The sequence below is a fragment of the Camelus bactrianus genome, chromosome 5 (genome assembly GCF_048773025.1).
Source record: "Camelus bactrianus isolate YW-2024 breed Bactrian camel chromosome 5, ASM4877302v1, whole genome shotgun sequence".
In the NCBI taxonomy this organism is placed as follows: Eukaryota; Metazoa; Chordata; class Mammalia; order Artiodactyla; family Camelidae; genus Camelus; species Camelus bactrianus.
In genome coordinates this window covers 48,837,514-48,844,650 of record NC_133543.1, presented here as the reverse complement: position 1 = coordinate 48,844,650, position 7,137 = coordinate 48,837,514, and positions in this window count along the sequence as shown.

Below are 7,137 nucleotides of genomic sequence, written 5' to 3'. Positions count from 1 at the left end.
ATTTTGAAATGTTTACCACATGAGGTTAGTAAACACATCCTTCACCTCACATAATTACCATTTTATTGTTGTGGTTATGGTGAGAGTATTAAAGCTCTACTCTCATAGCAACTTTCAAGTATAGAACACAGCATCACTAATACATTAGATCCCCAGAACTTAATCGTCCCTTAACTCAAAGTCTGTAACATTTGACCAACATCTCCCCATTTCCCCCACCCCTCAGCCCTTGGCAACCACCATTCTAGTCTCTGTTTCTATGAGTTCCATGTTTTCAGATTGTATCTAAGTGCAATCATATGGTATTTGTCTTTTTCTCTGTGCCTTATTTCACTTAGCATAATGCTTTCCAGGTCCATCTAGGTTGTTGCAGATGGCAGGATATCCTTTTTATGGCTGAATAATATTCCTCTGTGTGTGTGTGTGTGTGTGTCTTGCGTTTCCTTTATACATTCATCCATCAATGGACATTTAGGTAGTTTCCATGTCTTGGCTATTGTGGGGAGTGCTACAATAAACATGGTAGTGCAGTTTTTTTTTTCTTTCAGTACTTTGGATATATCATCCCAATCTCTCCTGGACTCCAAAGTTTCTGCTGAGAAATCTACAGATTTCTAACCTTATGGAGGTTTCATTATATGAGATTTCTTTTGCTGCTTTAAAAATTCTCTTTTTCTTTAATTTTAGACAGTTATATTATAATTTGTCTTAGAGAAGATTGCTTGGGATTGAAACTTTGGGGTAGCCTATCAGCTTCATAAATTCAGATTTTCAAATCTCTACCCAGGTTTGGGATGTTCTTAGCCATTATTTCTTTAAATAAGCTTTCTGCTTCTTTTCCCAACTTTTCTCTTTCTGGAACTTGAATGATGCAAGATTGTTTGTCTTGATGGTGTCCCTTAACTGTCATAGACTGTCTTAATTTTTTAAAAATTTATTTTTTCTTTTTGCTCCTCTGACTGAATGATTTCAAATGATCTGTCTTTGAACTCATTGATTATTTCTTCTGTGACGTTGGTCTGCTTCTGTGACATCCAGTCTGCTTATGTGACATCCGGTCTGCTCTTGAAGCTCTCTACTGAAATCTTCAGTACAGTCATTGTATCATTCAGTTCCAAAATTTCTGGGGGCTTTTTTGTTTTAATGTTTTCTGTCTCTTTATTGAATTTCTCATTTTGTTCTCATATTATTTTCCTAATTTGTTAAATTGTTTATCTGTGCTCTTTAGTAGCTCCCTAAGCATCTTTACATTTGTTTTGAAATCTTTGTCAGGAAATTCATGTACCTCTGTTTCTTTGGTGTCAATCCCTGGAAGTTTGCTGTATTCCTTTGGTGGTGTCATTTTCCCTTGATTCTTTGTGATCTCTATAGCTTTGTGTAGGTGTCCATGCATTTGAAATACTTAAACTCAGTAAGAAAAGACCTTTACCTGCAAGTGGAGGCATGGTAGAGCATGCTGTGATGCTGGGCCTAGAGGTATAGGGCAGCAGGTGCTGGGGCATGTGGCATCAAGTATGGGAGGACATGATGTCTTATGAGCCCGCGCTGCTGGGTTCCACAGCTTCGACAACCGTGTGGTCCTTGATGATCGCTGTGGGAATCTGCAGTGTACACTAGGACTGTTGGGGCAGCAGCACCTATAGGGCCAGTGACTCAAGGACCATGGCAGACAGTGGTGGTGGCTGGACCTGTGGTGTGTACACATTCAGCAGTGGGGGCCAGCTGCAGGTGCCTGGGTAGTAGCTGGGCCAGTGACAGACATGCACACAGTGGCAAGGGCAGGGGGTACCTACAAGGGATGAGGTCAGCTCCTGGCTTACTGATAGCTGTGGAGGCCCTGGCTGTCCGTGTGTGCTCTTGTGACTGTGGGGTCTTGCCGTGGCGCATGTGCAGCAGTGGAAGGCAATATCAGGAGATGCGGAAGGGCCATGCAGGTGCACAGCTGGACAGGCAGGCTGCGGGTGAGCCCTGTGTACAGGCCAGTGATAGGAGATGAGGCTGAATCCAAGCCTATACACAGCTATGGGGGCCGTGGCAGTTGGTGTGCACTACCTTAACTACAGGGTTTCACCACAGTTGCAGGCACAGCAGTGGAGGCCTGTGACAAGCGTCAGGCCAGCCGTGTGCAGGAACACAGCCTGAGAGGCTAGCCTTGAGGGCAGGCTCGGTGGTGGCGGTCAGTTGTGGGGTCTAGGCTGGCATCTTGCACTTGTGCAGCTGCAGAGGCCCGGAATGGCTGCTGTTGAGAATCTTGGGCTCTGGTAGCATCAAGAAGAGGAAACAGGAAGGCACTCAGGCCATTGGTGTCCGTGGATGCAAATATCCATGGGGTAAAAAGCCAGTGAAATCCGCAGGAGGTCCGTGGTAGCTTTGTTAGCCTTTGGTTTCCTCAGTAGCAAAAGCTGCAGGGCTGCTCTGCAGAGCAGATCGCTGCGCACTGTGGCTGTTCCCATTACAGGGCTGACATTGTAGCCCTGCTCTTCTTCCTTGTTTCTAGCCACCTCCATACATCTCAGCTTTGCTGGTCTCTTCCATGCATCTGAAGCAGGTCCTTTGTGCAGTGCCCCAAAGGCTGGGGAAGCTGGACACTCACCCCATCCTCCCTTTCCCGAGGAAGGAAAATCTTCCCAGCTGGGGAGTTCCTTCTTGGTGCTGAGTGAGCAGTGTCAGCCTACGGGGTTGGGATGATGCATGCAAAATAGAGCTGTTTTTCCTTCCATTATTGTGTTCTCAGGTTTTATGTTCCGCTGTGTTGCTCAAGCTTCCTCAGTGGGCTTCCTAAGCTCTCCCAGAGCAGTTTTTGTTCATGGGTAGTTGTCTCATTTTGATCTTTGTGGGAGGATGGAGGCTGGGTCTCCCATGCCACCACTTTGGTGACAGTACTGATTATTCTATGTCTGCATATCTCAAATGGAAAAGCTTTGAAGAATTATTTTTCTTATTCTCATGGCTCACTCTGAAATCTGTAGAATAATTGTTGATCATTTATTCTGCATAGACCCAGCACAATGAAAACCATCTGGGGTCTTAGGAATGCTATTATACCTCTGACATCAGTCACTTACGCTGTCACCATCTAGCCAAGGACTCCTGTCTTCATATCTAGGCTATTGAAAGAGTATCTTGTTTTCAATCTCCTAGTCATAACCTTTCCAAATTAATCTTTCTAAATTTTAGCCTATGTTCATATAGATGACACTGCTTAAAAATGATCAGTGTGCTCCCATTACTGACAGGATGAAATCCACACTGATTATCCTGGTGCCATCAACCTGCCCAATCATTTTAATTTCTTTCACTCTTCAGCCGTTCAGTCCTGTCACCCCAGTGAGACACCACTGCTCCCCTGACTATAGCTACACTTTTCTGCATCTGCCCTTAGCCTCATGCTAGTTTGTCTGGGCTGATCACTCGAGTCTCTTTCCGTCAGTCTCTCCAGCTCCTCTCAGTTATTTGTGTACAGCTGGTGGGGACTGTAAAGGAGAGAAGCCTGGCATGTACCCAGGAGGTGCTACTCAAAAGGGCAGTTGTCTGTCAGGAGAGGAGCCAGTTGGAAGAAGGGCATCACCAAGGGGACACTCCAAAATCAATATTGGAGGAAGGAGGCAGTCTCCAACCTGCATGTGAAGTGGGGGGGATCCAGAGCCCTGAGATCTAATCAAAAGAGTTGCCAAGTCAGATGATCTAAGCAAACAGAAAGTTAGAAAGTTAATGTGAGAGGTGAATCGGAGGATGTAAAAGCGGTTAGGTATGGGTGTGCCCGAGGCCAGTTTGGAAATATTATTATTATGTGTCCTCTACTGCTGTCCTCTCTTGTGGTTTGGCATCCTTCGCAGAGCTGAGGGATACCCTTAAATGAACAGCACTTCTCTACTGGACAGCCCATCCTTCTTGGCCCAGTTCAATCCAATCTCCTCTAAGAAACTTTCTTAGATCACTCAACACACTGGTGTCTCACCTTCCTCTGACATCGCAGTGCATGTTAGGTCTCTCTCTCATTTAGCAATGAGTCCTGTGATTGCCTTATGATATTTTTTGTATTGTGCTTTAATTTTTATTTAAGATTTACATTTTTGTTTAACTTCCTGTGGTTGTGTCTAATATAACCTCATTTAACTATTAAATCTTCATTCAGTATAGAGACATGGATCTTATATTATTTTTTATCTCCCTGTTAATCCAGCATAGAAATATGCTCTTTAGAGGCACCCAAACTAATACTTATTACATGACCAGGAATCTTATATTTTAATTTACTTTTCTCTTTAACTAGGCTTATTAAATAAGCTGGTATCATGTTACCCCTTGAAATCATTTCTAAAACTGTCAAAATTTTCCCAAAAGTACACATTCAGAAATAATTGTTGATTAAGTCCGTAAGGAATATAGCTATGCTCAAGAAAGCAATATATTTCGGCCAGAATTCTTTGGTTACAAGCAACAAAATCAACTCTGGCTACGTAAAGTATTATAAGGATATTTTGTAGTTCAAAATTAACAGGAAGGATTTTAAATTTAAAGAAGAGGACTCAGAAAAAAAAAAAGCTATGAACAAGAATCTAAAGATCCAAGGTAGCAAACTCATCAGAGGACGACTCCCAAAATGAGCAGGCTCTGGTCACTTTTTCTGCCTGTGTTCAGTCTGCTCCAGGTTCCAAGTCCTGAGAGAGAGGGAACCCGGTTGGCCCAGCCTGAGTCATTCACTCTTCCTCTTGACCAGCAGAGAGCCAGACACCTTGACTGCACAAAATGAGGAGACGTTATTTGCCCAGAGTGAATCCTGTCATTCTTACCCAAAGGAGAATAATGGAAATTAAGCTTCCAAATAAAGAACGGCTGGTAGAACTGATGTACGTTATAGTCCAGTGAATATAATGGTGAGGTTTCGTAGGTCAGGGTTCATTCTAGTGAATGAATTTTGTAATCAGTTTAGACATAAAGCAGGTAAAATGATCTTGGGGCAAAGGGGTTATCTAAAATTGGATTACTATCCTGAGGCTTTAACCTTGAGACAGATTTGGCCCCAGAGTATGAGTATGAGCTTTTGGGCAGGAAGCATAACCAGGTCAATGCAGATGGTGGGCAGGTTGCCAGGGGAGGATGCTTTCAGAATCCAAGCTTCACTATCTACTTGGATACTCTTTTAAGGTCATGTTAGGAATCATTCCAATTGGTTCACATTTATTGGGAGCTTCATGTGTGAAAGGTAATTGTTTCACGGTGAAGGGAGAAAGGCAGAATGTAACAAAACATAGCAGTGCTGTAACTGACACAGATTTCTAGTGCCCAAGTGGCATATAGGTTACACAGAATTCTATTCAAGGACACAGGCAGTGGGTGAGATAAGCCGCCCAGTTATTCATCAGGCAGCTCTAAACAAACACAAAGGTATTAGAACTGCTGCCTTTTTTTTTTTAGTATTTTGTTTTGTTTTTTGTTTGTTTGTTTTTTTTCATTTTACATTTTTTATTGAGTAATAGTTATTTTACAATGTTGTGTCAAATTCTAGTGTAGAGCACAATTTTTCAGTTATACATGAACATATATATATATATATTCATTGTCACTTTTTTTTTTTTGCTATGAGCTACCACAAGATCTTGCATGTATTTCCCTGTGCTATACAGTATAATCTTGTTTGTCTATTCTGCATTTTAAAATCCCAGTCTGTCCCTTCCCACTCCCCACTCCCTTGGCAACCACAAGTTTGTATTCTATGTCTATGAGTCTGTTTCTGTTTTGTATTTCTGGTTTTTTTTTTTTTTTTAGATTCCTCATATGAGCAATCTCATATGGTATTTTTCTTTCTCTTTCTGGTTTACTTCGCTTAGAATGATATTCTCCAGGAACATCCATGTTGCTGCAAGTGGCATTATGTTGTTGGTTTTTGTGGCTGAATAGTATTCCATTGTATAAATATACCACCTCTTCTTTAGTCAGTCATCTGTTGATGGACATTTAGGCTGTTCCCATGTCTTGGCTATTGTAAATAGTGCTGCTATGAACACTATGGTGTAGGTGTCTTTTTGAAGTAGGGTTCCTTCTGGATATATGCCCAGGAGTGGGATTCCTGGTCATATGGTAAGTCTATTCCTAGTCTTTTGAGGAATCTCCGTACTGTTTTCCGCAGTGGCTTTCCTTGCTTCCCTCTCCCACTCTGAATGATTTAGATGTCTTCTTTTACAATTTTGTGTTTATTCTTTTTGTAATTCATGGCAGTTATCTCCTTTCCAGTTATGAGTTTCTCATTTTTGTAGCATCCTGCTTCTTTTCTATTTAGAGTAGACCTGTGAATATTTCTTTTAGCATGGGTTTAGTGTTGCTAAACTCTTTTAGTTTTTGCTTGTCTGTGAAGTTCTTTATCTCTCCTTCTATTCTAAAGGATAGGCTTGCTGGATAGAGTATCCTAGGCTGCATCTTTTTTTCATTCAGGACTTTGAATATATCTTGCCGCTCCCTTCTGGCCTGTAGTGTTTGTGTAGAGAAATCAGCTGAGAGCCTTATGGGGGTTCCCTTGTAACTCACTCTTTGTTTTTCTCTCTTGCTGCCTTTAGGATCATTTCTTTATCCTTGACTCTGGCCGTCTTGATTATGATATGTCTTCCTGTGGGTCTGTCTGGGTTCTTCCTGTTTGGGACCCTCTGAGCCTCCTGTACTTGGATATCTGATTCCTTCTTTAGGTTTGGGAAGTTTTCAGTCATGATTTCTTCCAATATCTTTTCAATCCCCTTTGTTCTTTCTTCCCCTTCTGGAACCCCCTTTATGCATAGATTGGGACATTTTATGTTATCTCATAGGTCCCTTATATTATTTCCATTGTTTTTTATTTGTTTTTCTCTCAGCTGTTCGGATTGGGTGCTTTCTGTTGTCCTGTCTTCTAGGTCACTTATTCGTTCCTCTGCATTATCTAGCCTGCTTTTTACAGCCTTTAGGTCAGCTGTCATCTCAGCAAATGAGTTTACTAATTCTACTTGGTTCTTCTTTATAGCTTCTATTTCATTTTTGACATATTTTATATCTCTAACCACTATTTCTTTTAGTTCATTCACTACTTTGATCACTCCTTTTTTGAAATCTTGATCTAGTAGGCCATCAATGTCTATTTTCTTGGTCGTGTTTTCAGGGAATTTCTCTTGA